This window comes from Phoxinus phoxinus (genome assembly GCF_949152265.1).
Source record: "Phoxinus phoxinus genome assembly, chromosome: 20".
Taxonomy (NCBI): Eukaryota; Metazoa; Chordata; class Actinopteri; order Cypriniformes; family Leuciscidae; genus Phoxinus; species Phoxinus phoxinus.
Genome location: NC_136895.1, coordinates 12,226,015 through 12,245,294, shown reverse-complemented (window position 1 = coordinate 12,245,294; position 19,280 = coordinate 12,226,015). Strand labels below are relative to the sequence as shown.

Below are 19,280 nucleotides of genomic sequence, written 5' to 3'. Positions count from 1 at the left end.
ACATCAGCAACATAAATTCATCAACTAACCATTCAGAGACGTCCTGTTGCATTCTACATGTTTCACTTCTTCTTGAGTCTCTCCATCTTTGTCTGACTCTGTTTGAAGGCAGAACAGTTTCTGTCATTTTAGTGTGTCTGCGTGAGGTAATCGTGAGGTAACACGCGAGCTCTTGAAACCCCGCCCTCTGCAGCAGCTCATTTGCATTTAAAGGGCCAAGCAAAACGGTACGTTTTGGTAAACCCTCAAAAAAAATGACAACTTTAACATGCTATATAAAAATATCTGTGGGGTATTTTGTGCTAAAACTTCCCTGACTGAAAACACACGTCTCACTGAAACACACACACACACACACACACACACACACACACACACACACACACACACACACAGACACACACACACTTTACATCTTGTGAAAAGGGCATTTAACCACCCCTTTAAGTTACCATTCACTCCCATTATAAAACTTAGAAGAGCCAGGATATTTCTTAATGTAACTCCGATTGTAATGATTGTATAACGAAGGAAATAATATTTATTATGAACACTTGCAGAGAAATCCTATTGTAAAAATTAAAAACGAACTGAGGGACATTTTATCCTTTGGTAGAGACCAAAAATGGATCTTAGACAATGAATTTGCTTTTCTAATGAATGAGAATCCCCAAATGCCATGTTTCTACATGTTGCCTAAGATCCATAGAACAACCTGAGGGTAGACCCATTATCTCAGGCAATGGATCTTTGACTGAGCCCTGCTCCCAATTTGTGGACTTTTTTATAAAACCTCTAGTGCGGGATCTCCCTTCTTTCATTGAAGATACCACTGATGTGCTATGTAAACTTATGAATATTACAAATGTCAAAAATTGTTATTTGGTGACTAGATGTAGCCTCCCTATATACCAATATTGACCACCAGGAAGGCCTATCAGCCTTACAACATTATCTGTCACATAGGTCGGAGACATCACCACCCAACCATTTTTTACTTTCTCTCACAGAATGGATTTTACACAATAATGTGTTCCTCTTCCAAGACGATTTCTTTAGACAGCTCAAGGGCACAAGGCAAGGCAAGGCAAGGCAAGTTTATTTATATAGCACATTTCATACACAATGGTAATTCAAAGTGCTTTACATAGAAGAAATTAAAATAATCAAAAGAAATAAGAATAATTAAAACAGTTTAGAGTAAAAAATAAAAATAAAATAAAATACAGTGCAAACAGTCGGACGAACAGTGGCACAGTGCTCATTCAGTAAATGCAATGTTAAACAGAAGTGTTTTGAGTCTGGATTTGAATGTGGCTACTGTAGGAGCACACCTGATCTCTTCTGGAAGCTGGTTCCAGCTACGGCTGGCATAATAGCTAAAAGCGGACTCTCCTTGCTTTGAGTGAACCCTTGGTATTTCTAGTTGATGTGATCCTAATGATCTCAGTGATCTGTTGGGTTTATATTCAGTGAGCATATCTGCAATGTATTGAGGTCCTAGGCCATTAAATGATTTATATACCAGTAATAATACTTTAAAATCAATCCTAAATGTGACTGGGAGCCAGTGTAAAGACCTGAGGACTGGTGTGATATGTTCATATTTTCTGGTTCTGCTCAGGATCCTGGCGGCAGCGTTCTGTACGAGCTGCAACTGTCTTATGGTCTTTTTGGGAAGGCCAGTGAGGAGTCCATTACAATAATCCACCCTGCTGGTGATGAAAGCATGCACAATTTTCTCTAAGTCTTGACTGGAAACAAAGCATCTAATTCTTGCAATATTTTTCAGATGATAGTATGCTGATTTAGTTATTGCTTTGACATGACTACTGAAGCTAAGGTCTGACTCTAGAGACACACCAAGATTCCTGACTTGATTTTTAGTTGTTTGACCTCTAGAGTGAAGGTATGCATTCACCTTGAGAACTTCATCTTTGTTTCCAAACGCAATGACTTCAGTTTTGTCTTTGTTTAACTGAAGAAAGTTTTGGCACATCCAGCTGTTGACTTCATCAATGCATTGGAACAGGGAGTCAATGGGGCTGTAATCGTTAGGCGATAGGGCTAAGTAGATCTGTGTGTCGTCTGCATAGCTGTGGTAAGAGATTTGGTTCTTTCTCATTATTTGGCTCATTGGAAGCATGTACAGGTTGAATAGGAGTGGCGCAAGAATTGAGCCTTGAGGAACTCCGCATGTCATGGATGTCCACTCAGACTTATGGTCTCCTATACTCACATAATAACCTCTCGCTTCTAAGTATGACCTGAACCATTTTAGGACTATCCCAGAAAGACCCACCCAGTTTTCCAGCCTGTCAAGAAGTATGTTGTGATCAACAGTGTCAAATGCAGCACTGAGGTCGAGTAGTACCAGCACTGATAATTTGCCTGTATCAGTATTTAAGCGAATATCGTTAATTATCTTTATGAGCGCTGTCTCTGTGCTGTGATGCGATCGGAAACCAGATTGAAAATTGTCAAAGTATCCATTCGAGCTTAAGAATTTGTTCAGCTGATTGAAAACAACTTTTTCAATGATCTTGCCAATGAAAGGAAGATTTGAGATCGGTCTATAATTGCTTAATATAGTCTTATCAAGATTACTCTTTTTTAGGAGGGGTTTGACAACTGCAGTTTTCAGGGAGTTTGGAAAACTTCCAGAGAGAAGTGAGGCATTTACCACTTCTAGGAGATCTGCTTCTAAGCTGTTTAACACACTTTTGAAGAAAGATGTGGGAAGAGCGTCAAGGGCGCAGGTTGATGTTTTAAGGTGCTGTACGGTTTCTTCCAAAATTTTGCCATCAATTTCTTTGAAATCAGACATAGTAACTTTCTCAGGTTGTGGTCTGATCTGTCTGACCCCAGTGCAACTCAAGGATGTGCTGATCACCTTTCTGATATTATTGATTTTCTCAGAGAAGAAAGAAGCAAACTCACTGCACTTGCTGTCTGAGAGCATTTCACTGGGAATCTGGCTCGGGGGGTTCGTTAATCTTTCTACAGTAGCAAAAAGAGTGCGTGTGTTGTTTAAGTTGCTGTTAATAATATTTGAGAAGAAAGTCTGTCTAGCTTTGCCTAGTTCCATATTGAAAGCATGGATGGTGTCTTTGTAGATGTTATAATGGACTACAAGTTTTGTCTTCCGCCACATGCGCTCTGCTTTTCTGCATTGTCTTTTCATATTTTGCACTGCTGTTGAGTTTCTCCAGGGTGCCTTTTGTCTACCACTCTTCCTGACCTTCACAGGAGCAATATCATCAATTACACTTTTAACTTTTGAGTTAAAAGAATCAAGGAGAAAATCAACAGAGTCAGCAGATATGCTTGGTGTTAAAGATATAGCCTTCATAAATAGTACACTAGTGTTCTCATTTAAGCATCTCTTTTTGACAGGCACAGATCGAGCTTCAATGGCAGGAGAGATCAATATATCAAAGAAAATACAGAAATGATCAGACAGTGCTACATCCTTAATAACAATCGATGAAATGTTTAGACCCTTACTGATAAGTAAATCTAGAGTGTGTCCACGATTGTGTGTCGGTCCATGTACATGCTGAGTCAGATCAAAAGTTTTTAAAACAGTTTTGATTTCTTTTGCCATATTGTTTTCTGCATTGTCTATGTGGATGTTGAAATCTCCGGCAATAGCAAAACAGTCAAACTCTGAGGAAATGGTTGATAACAGTTCTGTAAAATCCTCAGCAAAGGCTGAAGAGTATTTTGGAGGCCTGTAAACAATGATTAGTAAAATGCGTGGAGCACCTTTTAACACAATACCCAGATATTCAAAAGACGGGTAATTACCAAATGATATTTGCTTACATGGATAGACATCTTTAAAAAGAGCAGCTACTCCCCCACCTCTCCTATCCGCTCTGCAGACACTCATAAAAGTGAAGTTAGGAGGTGATGTTTCATTGAGGACAGTTGCACTGCAGTTGTCTTCTAGCCAAGTTTCATTTAGAAACATAAAATCCAGGTTGTATGTGGTTATTAAGTCATTGACTAGAAGTGATTTATTTTTAAGTGAGCAGATGTTTAAGAGTGCTAACTTAACAGTCTTACTTTTTGTCCGCACAGCAGTCTTAGTTTGGCGTGTAATAGGCACCAGATTAGATGGGTTTGCTGTACGGCTTTTGAAGGCCTTAGACTTTCTATCATGTAATCGAACAGCAATAGAGAAAGATACAGGCACACAGGGTTCCCGCTTGTTCTGTAAACATTTGAGAAAGTTACTGTTATCATAGCGGGGACCCGACACATATCAATGAGAGCTGGTATCAGTTGTTTTTAGTTCACCTCGAGCAGAAGGAGGAGGGTGTGAGCCCTGTCGTTGTGGCAGAGCCCGAAGAACTCTTGCAGGAGGAGGGGGAGGGCGAGCGGGGCCCGCTGGCTTTGGTGGTTTTGGGGCCTGCCGTTTTTTGGTTGATATCTGGGGGCTAGCAAAAGAATGGGATAGTTTGGTTCCAGCAAAGACCAGTTTTTCCATTCTCTCTGAGAAGCACAGAAGTGGAGATGCTGGAGATAGAGATAGCGTGTCTGGTGAGAGGGGCTGTTGTTGTTCTGGTGTGATCGGAGGCTGTAATATGCTGTCCTGGTTTCCCTGGCTGTTTTCCAGGAAGTCGTCCTTGGGTGTTGAATCTTGGAGCAGTTCTAGTATGTCACAGTCTGTCTGTGGGCAGGGCTCAGCTGAGATTGTGTCCGTGAGCAGAAGTTGTTGTGGCTGAGTGGTGTTATCATTGTCCTTGTGTGACGTGTCAACCGCATGTCCATTCAGGTGCTGGAGTGAAGTCCTGTGGTCATTCATACTGTGTCCAGGTGTGTGTGTGCCATTCAGGTTGAGTGGATTGGCACACACTGCAGAAGGATGATTGAGGGAGAAGTAGATATTGTCCTTTAGCACTCTTGAACCAAGTTTGTTTGGGTGGTGTCCGTCCTGTTGGAACAGTTGCCTCTGACTCCAGAAAAGATTGAAGTTGTCAATGAAGTTCACTCCTTTTATATTGCAGGTTTTTTGGAGCCATGTATTAAGCCCAAGCAACCGTGAAAACCTGTTTGTTCCTCTTGCTGGGAGTGGTCCACTGATGAATGTTTGTACTTTCAGTCTTTTAAGTGTTTCAAGAAGTTCATTGAAATCCTTCTTAAGGAGTTCTGACTGCTCTTTATGAATATCATTTTTCCCCACATGAATGATGAGTCGATTTGCAGTCTTATGTTTCATCAGAATGTTCTCAAGTTCCCTGTTTACATCAGAAGTTGTTGCTTGCGGAAGGCAGCACGTAGTTGTATCCCTGCTACTAGTGTGTCGGATAATTGAATCACCCACTATCAGAGTCGTGTGCTCGGCTAGGCTCTGAGCTCTGTGCCGCTGTCTGCTCGACCTTGAGCGCAAGTTAGCATCAGTGTTAGCTACTGGCTTATCCAGTCTGTGTTCGATCACATTCATCACGTTTGGAGATTCCTCATTTACATTCATTAATACTTCAAATCTGTTCTCAAGATGTATAGGCGGTGGTAGGAGACCAGTGTTTGCAATCCTTGTCAGAGCCGTATCTGGGGTAGAGGATGCTATTGCGGCAATATGTGATACTCGTGACAATCTGATGTCTCGAGTGCCTTTGGGTCTCGCTCCCTGTGTGTGCCATCGATTTGTAAGTCGATCGGTTTGTTTCTCTACACTCAGTATGGCCTGTTGAGGAGCAGTAGATTCATGGGGCTCACCTGCTGTATGCTGAGGGCGTCCATGACGGAGCTCTGTTGTGTGTTCCGTCTGGTTTGGTAGTCCCGCAAATAACTTTGTTTCAAGAACTGCAATCCTTTGCAAAAGTCTGTGGCAGTTAGTGCAGCAAGTAGATTCCAGAAGAGGCATTTTCTCTTATCCTTATGCAGTTGTGTTTTCTCTTCCCCGGAATGTAAGCTTTCAGTGGGAGGCTGGTCGAATAAAATAATTCAGCTTTTTTGTAGTAATCCAAGCGTTTGAGCACTGTGCTGATTTGCTGAGGTTAAAATTAGTTGATAAAAGAAGATAAAATATAAAAAATATAAAAGCGATAGAGCAAAGCGCGGAGCAGTAAGCAAGAGCGTCCGAACAGTAGCTGAGCAGGAAGTGTCATAGCGATGGGTGCATGTTTTGCTCCTAATTATGCCAATTTATTTTTAGGTCACTGGGAAGAGCAATACATATATAATCGATCTAATAACAAATTCTGTGACAAGATAGTATTTTGGGGACGCTTTATTGATGATATCCTCTTTGTTTGGTCTGGGAATGAGCAAGAACTTTTGCAGTTTCATGAGTACATCAATGCAACCCGAATATAAAACTATCAATTGAACATTCAAAAACATCTATACATTTTTTGGACTTGACTATCTCCATAGATGACAATAGTCTTTTGCAAACAACAATATATAGGAAAAGCACAGACAGAAACACTTTATTGAGGGCAGCTTCCGTCTAAGGAGCCTGAAAGATAACATTCCGTTTGGACAATTTCAGCGTCTTAGACGCATCTGCAACAGTGACTCTGATTTTGAAATGCAGGCTCAAGATATGACATTAAGGTTCAGGGCTAGGGGCTACTCACCATTGACAATAGAAAAAGCAATAATAAAAACACGCTCCACAACACGCTCTGATCTACTAAAGAAGAAGAAAAAAGCGGAGGAAAGACATGGCTAAAAACAATTCTAGACCTGTCTTTGTTACCCAATATAGTAGTAGTGCCTCTGAAATGAAACAAATAATTAAGTCCAATTGGGGGTTAATTCAAAGTGATTCTATTCTGAAAGACGTTTTTCCTATGACTGTGTTCATGAAGGCACCATCCATAAGGGACAAACTTGTAAGAAGTTACCTTCCAGGTCCTAGACAAAAAACATGGCTAGAAAAAGGGTTGTGGGGAAAGTATACGTGTGGATCTTGCAGCCATTGTGAGGGTGTCATTCAAAGTAAGATTTTTTGTGATCTGAGAACGCAGAGAGAATTTAAGACTAATGGTTTCATTAACTGTAACTCTGAATATGTGGTCTATCGCCTACAATGCCCATGTGGGTGTTTCTATGTAGGCAGAACTAAAAGAAAACTAAAAGAGCGGTTTTATGAACACAAATACGCAATTAGAGTCAACAACGAAGATTACCCTATGGCCAAACACTATAAAGAAATACACCATAGTGACCCTTCATCTTTGAGAATTCAGGGCATTGAAATTATTAAAAAATTAATACGTGGAGGTGATATTTTAAAACAGTTATTGCAACGTGAAACCTTCTGGATATGGAGTTTCAAAGCAATGGACTATCCAGGATTAAATGAGGAGATAGATTATAAACCTTTTCTGTGATTTTGTAACACTGTTCTTTCCTGTGACTACTCACTTTTCATATTGTATATGTATATGTGTATGCATATGTATGCATGAATGTGTATGCATGTTGCTTGTTTTTTGCTTACATTGTGACCAACAGCTTTATTGCTGAGAATCATGTGAGAGGTGTGCCCTAGTAATATATGCATGAATGTATGCTATCTATTGCTTTTTTGTTTATTATTGTGACCAACATTTTAAGTGTTGAGAACCATGTGAGAGACGTGCCCTAGCAATGTACATGAATATATATGCATGCTATCTGTTGCCCATGTTTCTGTTTACTGTTGTGACCAATAGCTTTAGTACTGAGAGGCGTGTCCTAACAATTACCTACAGACCTTCAATACTGATTGTCAGCACCTGTGTGTTTGCTTCTATTTGTATGTCTTTGTCATTATAAGATCAGTTTTTTATCTGCTTCACTATGCCCTGAAGAAGGCCCCATGCCGCTACGCGTGGGCATTTTAAATTTGTCCATTTAGGACATGTCATTTGTACAATAAAGACATTTTAATTAAGGAGTGCCTCGGCTATCAGAGATTTTTTTCTCATAACTCCGATTGTGTTTGGCTGAAAGTCAAGTCAAGGCACCTTCATTTAGGCCACATTTACACATAGCCGGGTATTTAGAGAAACGAATATTTCTCCCCCTCCGTTTTCAATAATAACATCGTGCACACAACCCGCATAAAAAATACGCCGTCGAGCGCCTTTATAACTATGCTAAACCTATGGGCGGCAGTGTAGGAAGAAGGATAAAGCCATGCAAGCCAATCAGAATCCTCAGAATCGACAAGAGAGAACCTAAAACCCCGTTTCTCCCAGTTGACACGACAACATATAACCGGCGTTTTCAGAAATCTCCACTTTGGCCGGAGTTTTTAGAAATAATTGTTTTCTGGGATAAAAACGGCGTTTTCGTGTAAATGACAGGCCAAAACGCAGAGAAATATCTGCGTTTTCCCATCGTGTAAACGGGGCCTTATATAGCGCTTTTAACAATATCTACTGTTTCAAAGCTTTACAGTGATAATAGGAAATTAGGCTAACTTGCTATTTTAAGAGATTGTTTTGGCTTTACAGCAGCTCTAGAATAAAGTTATTGTCCTGCTAAAGTTAGTTTTTGATTGATTGATTTAATGATTCACTTCCGTTGCAAAGATCATTAGTTATTAATTTATGGGCCGCTTACACGACACCGTTCTAACAGAAAACCCTTAACGTGCTCCGGCCCGCTCATCCGCACAACAACAGTATCTGGTGACTCGAGAATGCAAACCTTGAAAAAGATTCCAAGGTGCAAGCCTTGAAAAATGTATAAAATAAAATATCTCTGCGCAAACTTCAAAAACGCAAATGCTGTGAAAACGCTGACAGTGTGCACATGCGTATTACGTGTTTAGTCTAGGTATGCGTGTTTGAATATGTGGGCACTGGGCAGGCGTGTAGTCTTTCTTCACAAATTGACCTCAACAAATTACTGTCTGGCCTTAAAATTGTATAATACAGAATTAGCTATTTATAATGAGCCGAGTAGCCATGTGAACTGGAATTATTTTGACAACGGTTTATCAATCAGAAATAAAGGGAAGGAGGCCTTCACAGGGGAGAGACTAGTTGACACTTCAGAACTGCGTTGTCGTCGTGTCGTCGGCCTGGATCCGGCGGACTGCGGTAAACCTCGGGATAAACAACGAGACTAATATTAGCGTACTATGGCGGGCCGGAAGGTAAAAAATAGGACTAATGATTTGTCGTGGGAAGTCACTTTACTATAGCCACTAGCTACCGACTTTCCCAATGATAGGCCAGCGGTGGATCTGTATACACAGCGAGCGACTCACTTTCGTCACGCAGCGAGCGACTCACTTTCCTCACGCAGCGAGCGACTCACTTTCCTCACGCAGAGGGCGACTCACTTTCCTCACGCAGCGAGCGACTCACTTTCCTCACGCAGCGAGCGACTCACTTTCCTCACGCAGAGGGCGACTCACTTTCCTCACGCAGAGGGCGACTCACTTTCCTCACGCAGCGAGCGACTCACTTTCCTCACGCAGAGGGCGACTCACTTTCTTCACGCAGCGAGCGACTCACTTTCGTCACGCAGCGAGCGACTCACTTTCCTCACGCAGAGGGCGACTCACTTTCCTCACGCAGAGGGCGACTCACTTTCCTCACGCAGCGAGCGACTCACTTTCCTCACGCAGAGGGCGACTCACTTTCCTCACGCAGAGGGCGACTCACTTTCCTCACGCAGAGGGCGACTCACTTTCCTCACGCAGAGGGCGACTCACTTTCCTCACGCAGAGGGCGACTCACTTTCCTCACGCAGAGGGCGACTCACTTTCCTCACGCAGAGGGCGACTCACTTTCCTCACGCAGAGGGCGACTCACTTTCCTCACACAGCGAGCGACTCACTTTCCTCACGCAGCGAGCGACTCACTTTCCTCACGCAGCGAGCGACTCACTTTCCTCACGCAGAGGGCGACTCACTTTCCTCACACAGCGAGCGACTCACTTTCCTCACACCGAGCGACTCACTTTCCTCACACAGCGAGCGACTCACTTTCCTCACACCGAGCGACTCACTTTCCTCACGCAGAGGGCGACTCACTTTCCTCACGCAGCGACTCACTTTCCTCAGAGCGAGTCATGTTGGCCTAATATTATAATAAAATCATACCCTTTTCATATACTGTGGTGGTGCAATAACTAAATACTTTAAAGGAACACTCCGACTTTTTGGGACTTTAGCCTATTCACCTTATCCCCCAGAGTTAGATAAGTCCATACATACCCTTTTCACCTCCGTGCGTGCTATAAGTCTGTTTGACGCACCCACCGCTAGCCTAGCTTAGCACAAAGACTGGATGTGAATGGTTGCAGCTAGCATACTAATCCAAATAAGTGACAAAATAACGCAAACATTTTCCTATTTACATGTTGTGATTTGTATAGTCACAGAGTGTACAAAAATCAAAGTCACATGAGACACAGACATATTTTAACCGTATAAATACTGGGAACTATATTCTCTGAAGGCGAAGCACTGCTACTTGGGCGGAGTGATAACCGCAGCACCTGAGACGCGCCCCGTTGTTTCTTCTGTCAACAAAACCACGTGAGTGACTCTAGCTCCGCTCAAGTGTTACTGGGGGACGACAGAGCGCGTTCGAGGCAACAATACTGTAACATTACAGGGGATACATGGAGCCCGTAAACAACTGCAATAGTAGTTACCACCCTATTCATATAATAGTGTCACTAACGTTACATTAGATCTAAGTTAGCTAATGGCACTGTTACAGTAACGTTAGGCTAAACATTTAAAAAATATAACGGAACACTTACCGCAGCCGCTCCACTTTGTCCTGTATGTGATCGATGGGATGGCTGTATCCTTCAGCACACGTTTCATGGTCCTTGTGGCAAATTCAATTTTTGGAAAATAGTCGTCCTCAGTGAAATGTACCGAGCAAACATAATGTCCCTTGATAATCTCATTAGGTGTGTTTTGATCAATATCCAGAGCAAGTAGCCATTTCTTCATCCGGTCAGCGTTTTTAGTTGGAATTCTATGAAACATCATGGTATTACCTGGTCTCCCCTGTTTATTGTCACAGTTCTATACAATACAGCGAAAATCCATGATTGTAAACTACGCTTTTACTATTTATAAATTGCTGACTCCGTTACCCAAACTCTGAACGAACTCTCTGCTCCTCACCACGGCGCGTCTCAGGTGCTGCGGTTATCACTCCGCCCAAGTAGCAGTGCTTCGCCTTCAGAGAATATAGTTCCCAGTATTTATACGGTTAAAATATGTCTGTGTCTCATGTGACTTTGTTTTTTGTACACTCTGTGACTATACAAATCACAACATGTAAATAGGAAAATGTTTGCGTTATTTTGTCACTTATTTGGATTAGTATGCTAGCTGCAACCATTTACATCCAGTCTTTGTGCTAAGCTAGGCTAGCGGTGGGTGTGTCAAACAGACTTATAGCACGCACGGAGATGAAAAAGGTATGTATGGACTTATCTAACTCTGGGGGATAAGGTGAATAGGCTAAAGTCCCAAAAAGTCGGAGTGTTCCTTTAAAAAAGTGTTACATTTGTGTTGTAAACGTAATTTATTCTGAACCAATAACCTTAAAATTATTCTAATTGCTTTTTTTACCTTTATAAAGGCAGCAATTTGTATAAAATACATTTTTGTTTTATTTTGTATTAGTGATTATAATTTGCGCGTCCATTTATTGACGTCTGAGTCGATCTCATTTGAGTGTATTCGGCAATTTGCTTAACGTGGAATTAAACGCGTTGAGTTTATATTCTGAGCTCATCAGATTTTGTTGTACATAGGCCTATACTATTAGTATGATTATTTACTGTGTTTGGTCTGTAAACATGTTAAGGTTTGTATTCATTTCGATATGCCACTAGAGGGCAGAATAAGACCGTGAATTAAAGAACGCATTGTAGTTATGTTGACCTACTTTTTTCATAACACTGGATATTCTACTAATTTATACTTTTCGCTCCTACGAGTCTACATCCCTACCAGAAGCCTGCGATCGGTCAATGAGCGACGGCTCGTGGTACCATCACAGAGAGCCACAAAATCACTCTCCAGAACATTCTCATTCACGATTCCTTGCTGGTGGAATGATCTCCCTACCCTCGTCCAGAATGCAGAATCCCTGACCACATTCAAAAGACAACTGAAAACTCATCTCTTCCGTGAGCACTTGACATAAAAAAATAAATAAAAAAAAACCTCTCCTTTACCCTCCCTTGTTTTGGCTTATGCTACTCTGAGCAATGCCAGAACTTTGTATTTTGAGCACTTCTTGCGTTATTTTTTGCCTCTTCACGATGACTCGCTTGCTGTAGTCCTCAGTTGTAAGTCGCTTTGGATAAAGGCGTCTGCTAAATGACTAAATGTAAATGTATTTACTTATTTACTTTATTTGTAGAGTTGTCTCCTTTCAAGAGGAATGTGTTAAAAGTTCTCCTGGAAATTAAGGCAGAGCTGAAAGAGCAGAGGGCAATGATCCAAAAATTACAGGGAGTCCCTCTTCCTCAACCATAAATAGGATGCAGCTTGGGTTTACCTTTACAGTCTCTTGAAGATTTTGATGCTTTGGAGAGGTTGGAAGAGACAGAAAAAAACAGATTGGTATATCTTGTAATGCAATTACACTTAACAGGCTGTTTGGGAAAATATGGAATTTGATTTAATGTCCAGGTCTTTAAAAAAGAAAACAAAGATTATTGAAAAATATTTGTTTCCAGACGATTGCCCTATTTAGTTTTCATAAAAACAGAAACCATTAGAGATGACTGTACTATGTACCAAACATATGCACCAAACATAATGCTGAAAATAATGCTGTAGAAACATTTAAACTGATATGGTTACTGTAGACTTTGTCAGTTTGAACGAATCATTCTCTGTTGATCTCTCACTTATAGAACTTCACTGGATGTTTTAATTTGTTGGCACCAATCTGAGTAAATTGTAAAGACACACACACACACACACACACACACACACACACACACACACACACACACACACACACACACACACACACACACACACACACACACACACACACACACACACACACACACACACACAAGGGTCCAGTCTGTGGATGGAAATACTTTGATGAGAGATTCACAGAGAATGGTAAAAAAATGTCCATGGTAACATGTATCTCTCAGATAAAGTCTATTTAAGATTATAGGTTAATAGAATTTTGTTTTTGTTTTTTGTGTGTGCATTTAGTTGGGAATTAATGTGAACACTGATCTCTTTTTTTATTAGATTTACCAGCTGTCACTTCTGGGTGGTCATAAACTGGAAGACACAGTAAGGAAAATGTTGAGCCACATTTTGACAAACAAACTGGCTTCATCCTTTAACTGGGCAGGACGTGGACAAAAGATGAGCTTCGAGACCTCAAATCTCTCGAAGATAATGTTCCGTAAGTAATAGACTAACTAATACTAAAAGAGCTTTTCACACTATCTTTGTTTAACAGTTTTGCCAAATCATTTAGGAAAGTCCCCTGCAGTCAATCATTTTATCTCTTAAAACTCATCTTTGATCACCAAAAAGAAAAGGCAAAAGTCAAAGCCCTACTCTGCATGCAAGTTTAATTTTTTTTCCATAATGTTTCAGGTGCATTGAGAAGTACAGCACAAGGTAAAGAGGCATCCAAGGCAGACTTTTCTGAGGCAGTCAAAAAATGGTTGCGTTACGCTCCAGACAGAGATGGTGGCAGTGGCAGACGATCATCTGTTATTTAATTGTAAATTTTCTTGTCAATCTAAATTAATTACAGTTATTATTATATAGTATGTAGTATTGTTATAGTTTAGATAATAATTTATGTATCTAATATCTGTAATAACTAATCTGTATAGGCCAACATGTTTCTCAATTATTACAATACTGATAAATTGTGCATACTTTGAGTTGGTAAATTAATTATAAGTAAATACATATGTTTATTGAAATTATATTAAAAATATTATATGTAATAACACTCTTGGCTTTTTACTGAAATATTTAAGGTTTAAAAAAACTGAATTTAACGCAGGCTGTTTCAGTGAGAAAAGGTCTAAAGGGTAAATAATCAACTAAATGAGGTAGGCTACACATATAATGTTACATTGCTTGTAGTTATAATAATTGTTTGAACTATTATGCTAACAGGATATTGTGGTCAACAATATATTATTTTTTTATTCATTTTATTTCTCTAGGTCTATTTTGAGGTATTTGCCAGCAATGAGACTAACACCATACAGCCACTATTCGTTCCACTTAAAGGTATTTATGCATGTATGTATCTATACTTATTTACTTATTAATGCTGAATTTTACAGAAATCTCATTTTAACCCACTACCTATTATACATGCATTGCAGCAAATATAAATAACGACAAAAACAATAGCTAGCTAACTGTTACTTTGTGGAAAAAAAACTTTTCAACCGTTTTTAACTGACCGTTTTTTCTTTGTGAGGAAAAACTGTCTTTGTACTTTGCAGGATTTATAGGTTGATTAGATCTCGAAAGATCATCACTCACTTGAACAGTGGATTTGGATTTCAGCCGTGCAGGTTGTAGGAATAGACGAGATGGTGGAAAGACAACTGAAGGAGTGTAGAAACATAGACAGTATATAAGTGTAGAAAGCATCATAGGAAGCCTAGGAAATCGAACTTGAGGTAGGCTATTCAAAACAAAATACACGCTGATTGGTCGTTCTTAAATGAGCGCGGGCTGAATGAACCAATGACACTTATATCTATTTTTTTTTTCTCCAGCTGAATGTGATCTCCACATCAAGACATCAGATGCTGACCTGTAACTACAGATGTAGCCTAACTGTACTGTACACCACACCAATCTCTCTGCTTTTGCAGATGGCTGATTACTATCATGTTAAGGTATTATAATAGCAAAACTGAGCACCTGTTTTTTTATGGAATTATAAACTTTTTTCTCTTTTTGTCTTCCACAACACAAGTTACACCTTTTTGGACAAATGTAGCATATATAGATTGCTTGGAATACAAACAAAGAATAAAGAATAGAGAACTAAGGCTTTTCTGTCAGTCCAAATCCGACTTTTTTTTTGCATGTCCGATTGAAATGCGAAAAGGTTTAGCAAGTGTGAACTGCAAAACAATTATTAATGTTTAAATCACATTAAATACGATTTTTACAAATCCGTTTGTGGTTTAATCCTACTTGAATCGCATTTCTCAAAATCTTCTGAGCCTGACTGATCTGGCGTGCAAGGTTACGGAAATCCCAAAAATGCACAAAGGATTAGTTCACTTTAAAAAAAAAACTTTTGCTGATAATTTACTCACCCCGATGTCATCCAAGATGTCCATGTCTTTCTTTCTTCAGTCGAAAAGAAATTAAGTTTTTTTGATGAAAACATTTCTCCATGTCACTGGGGTCCAAACGGTTCAAGGTCCGAATGACAGTGTCAGCGCCGCTTCAACGGGCTTTAAACGACACCAGACGATGAATATGGGTCTTATCTAGCAAAACGTGAGCTCATTTAAAAAATAAATAAAAAAGTTTAAGTTTTAAGCACAAATGCTCGCCTTGCTCTGTTCTGTGATGCGTGTTCGTGACGTCACGTAATACGCAATTACGTCGAAAAGGTCAATTACGTTTTAAAAGTTTTTTTTTAAAGTTTCATTAACGCTACGTGCTACTTAAAGTCGCTGTCCATTTTGCGAAGTGCTGAAATATAATCGTATCCATGAACGTGAACGGTTAACCTAATAATCGTCATCAGATGTGGATTAGCAATCAAGACAAGTGTATATAAAGCACTACATGGTCAGGTCTCTCTTGCAAAAGAGGTTTTAAATCTCAATAAGATTATCTGGTTAAATAAAGGTAAAAAAAAAAAAATTATGATTACTCCAGAGCACTCGTAGATCTACGCTGATTTACGATGATTTTGCGAAACAGACCCTAATATTAAAGGTTTAGTACACTTTCAAATACAAAATTCCTGACAATTTACTCACCCCCATGTCATCCAAGATATCCGTGTCTTTCTTTCAAGGTTTTTGAGGAAAACATTCCAGGATTTCTCACCATATAATGGACTTAAGGCTAACAACCATTCAAATGTTCAAAGAACGTTCAAATGTCAGTCTCAATGCTTAAAAAGTCTCTACACGATCCCAGTCGAGAACGATCGGTCATTTTCTAAAAAAATATATATATTATAAATATTTTTTTAGAAGTCCATGCATGGTGATAAGTAGTTGTACATACAAATGTGGATTTGTAAACTCTGGCAAATGTTATACCACTGGACCATTGAAGTACGCCACACACGTAGGCTACAATAGTTGGATCTAAGTATTCACGTGAAATTTCTCGGCACTAACAACACATAGGCTATTAGATCATTAAACGACAAATTAAACCCAATGCAGGCTACTATATTTAAATCGATTGCTGGACACCGTAATGTTATTTAACACATATAGGCTATCTACAAATTCCACTGTCAACGGTTTTGCTATAATAATACTTCATGTAATTAATACTGTATGTAATTATATCAAAGGGAGATAGACAACTGAATATTAAGGGATGCAAACTATTAACATTTAAGTGAAATTTGCTTTGAGTTAAGTTTATTTGTCATATAACGTATATTGTTGAATTGCATTTGGTTGAGGCTGCCTGAAGAATGTGGAATGTCCGTGTATTTTGAGTGTAAATGTTTTTTTTTCTATTACTCTTATAGGGTTTGTATACAGAAGATTAAAAAAAAATTATTTTGTAAATGTATCTTTTGTATAAATAATAAAGCAATGTTAACAGAATGTGATGTGTGTTTAATAAATTATTACCTATAGGCCTACAGACTAATTTATTAAATAAGTGATAGATTTTTTTTTTAACAAGTAGAAAATGTGTTAATGGTAGCTATAGCTATAACGTAATTTACACTATTGAAATCAACATTCTTTTAACGTTAGGTAAGCAAACCAATTAGATCGATTTTATGTTGATTCTATAACGTCATTTCAACAACTTGAAAACAACATCGTTTCAACGTTAGGAAAGCAAACCAATTGCGTTGATTTTCCGTTAGTTTTGATTGAATGGCATGTTTGACGTTGATTCAACGTTAATTCGATGAGCAAAGTGATGCCGGATCAACGTCGGAGATCAACGTTGTTTCGATGTCACGAGAAACGTCGTTTCCATGTTGATTCGATGTCAGTTTGCTATCTGGGTCTGCTTCCCGGACAATGTAAAGAAGAAAGTCTTATACACCTAGGATGGCTTGAGGGTGAGTAAATGATGGGATAATATTCATTCAAACCCTTTAATGCACACAAACTCAGATATTTTCTCTTTTGTCACGAATGACCTGCAGAGGGCAGCAGAGGAGATCTGATACAAATAGAATACTTTTTTTTTTTTTTTTTTTTAGCTATACTTAAAATTAGACTGTAGTGCAGCATCCAATGTCATCTAAAATATGAGTGGGTAATGTTTAAAAGATTCAGAGCTCCAGTAAACACACCACAGGTTTGACTAGTGGGTTTGAAATGAAATATAAACAAGCACTTATGGTTGTGGTGTCCAGGTGTCCACACTTGTTGTAACAGGTCTTTCTTTCAAGACTCTCACAATGAGTAAATTCTCGTATTTCCTGACAGACACAGGGCGGGTCAACAGAAGCTAGGAGTGGACCCGAAATTGGCTAGATGAACGGAAAAATAAGCAATTGGGAGAACCTGATCTTTTCCCCCGTGATGGGCCAATCGCCAAAACACCACCATGCAACATATTAAACTATCAGTATCTGAGTGAGACAGGAACCAAATGCAGGACGTGCGTGTGTAGATTAATAAGCAGACAGGATACAAGTAGGTGTGGCGTAAAACAAACGGCAACAACTGAGAACTAGGGCCAGTTGCAAAGAACTTACGAACTGGAGTGGATGTGGCAACACAAGACAAATAGTTGTGCAGAAGCCAAGACAAGAACACAATGAACCGGATAACTGAAATAGGCTTGATCACAGTCAGACACCAAAGCTGCCAGGTAAAAGAAACCAGTGGAAAGTCTCAGGATAAATTTCAGGAGAACACAAGAGAACAGGACTTAACAAGACAAGACTTGTAGATGAGTGATGATTTGCTATTGCAGTTAGTTATGCTATACGATGGGTGTATCAACATAAGTTAAGGTCATACATAATCCTGTGGTTTTTCCCTTGAGATAAACAAGTTCATACCCGTTAATAGATGCCGGGCCCTTATATAATAAAATATGTCGTTCCCTGCAAAGAAAAGCCTCCACAAGGACCACACAATAAGAATAGGCAGCAAGAGAATGCACAAACTGACTCCGGTAACAAAAACACAAGAACAAAAGAGAAATGAACAAAACTAAAAGCAAATGCAGAGAACAATAAATTGTGAGGAAAGCACACAAAGCGCAGGCGGGGCAAACGAGGACTGGACAAGTGTGTCTGTCTTGTCTTTTGTTTAATGTTTCTATGTTTGTCTTGTGCTTTAGAACAGATCGGTGTGTGACAGCCTATTGTAAGGTCAATTCGAAAGCACGGAGACGACTGCTCTCGCGATACTTTGATGTCACTCACCAATCTGTCCTAGATCACAAGACAAACATAGAAACATTAAACAAAGACAAGACGGTTTCCTGGGCAGAACCCTGACAGTAAACTGCTGTTTACTGGAAGGCGTGGGGAAACAAACACCAAAAGCTAACTGTTGATTGGGCGCGGTCAATTTAAACCGGAATCTCCAGCCCAGCGCTGACAAAAATAGATAGGCTAACTCTTTTGAAGTTCTCTGCGCTGTATCGAAGCGCAAGTCGCATGACACTTTTGAATTTTGACCCAAGAAAAATATGTGAACATTAAAGGCTCTGTGGTGAATCTATAGCTGAAACCAGACTTGACTTTCTCAGTTTGTGTAAATCTACTTAGGGTTCAGAGTATTTATTTTTCCCCACATTAATTTCACACGTCTAGTACAAGTATGTGGGTTTGTTTTATTGATACAGTGTATACTTTTTTTCTTGACATTCCCCAAAAGAATGGAAGTGAAATGTGACATGCCCCATAAGTGGGGTACATTGTAACATGTGAGGGGCACATTATAACATGACCATGACAGCTTAAAATAGTATCTGGTCTAATAAAAAAAGATATATACAAGACAAACTAAAATACAATTATTAACTTTTTCCTATAAAATATTTTATAATAATAAAAATAAAATATTTTTTCAGTTTGACAACATACACACCGGAAAACACAGCTAGTAGCATAGTTCAAAACATAATATTAACA

The 19,280-nt window shown here is 39.4% G+C and overlaps 1 long non-coding RNA gene across 2 annotated transcripts; it reads left to right on the top strand.

Annotated features, from left to right (window-relative positions):
- Positions 1-12,481: 12,481 nt before the first annotated feature.
- LOC306988048 lies at positions 12,482-14,570 on the top strand. 2 transcript variants are annotated; one of them, XR_013795311.1, is made up of 4 exons: positions 12,482-12,562; positions 13,217-13,376; positions 13,574-14,239; positions 14,449-14,570. It is a non-coding gene; the product is annotated as an uncharacterized lncRNA (long non-coding RNA). The 2 variants fall into 2 exon arrangements; XR_013795312.1 differs by having other exon boundaries at positions 13,217-14,239.
- The last annotated feature ends 4,710 nt before the right edge of the window (positions 14,571-19,280 follow it).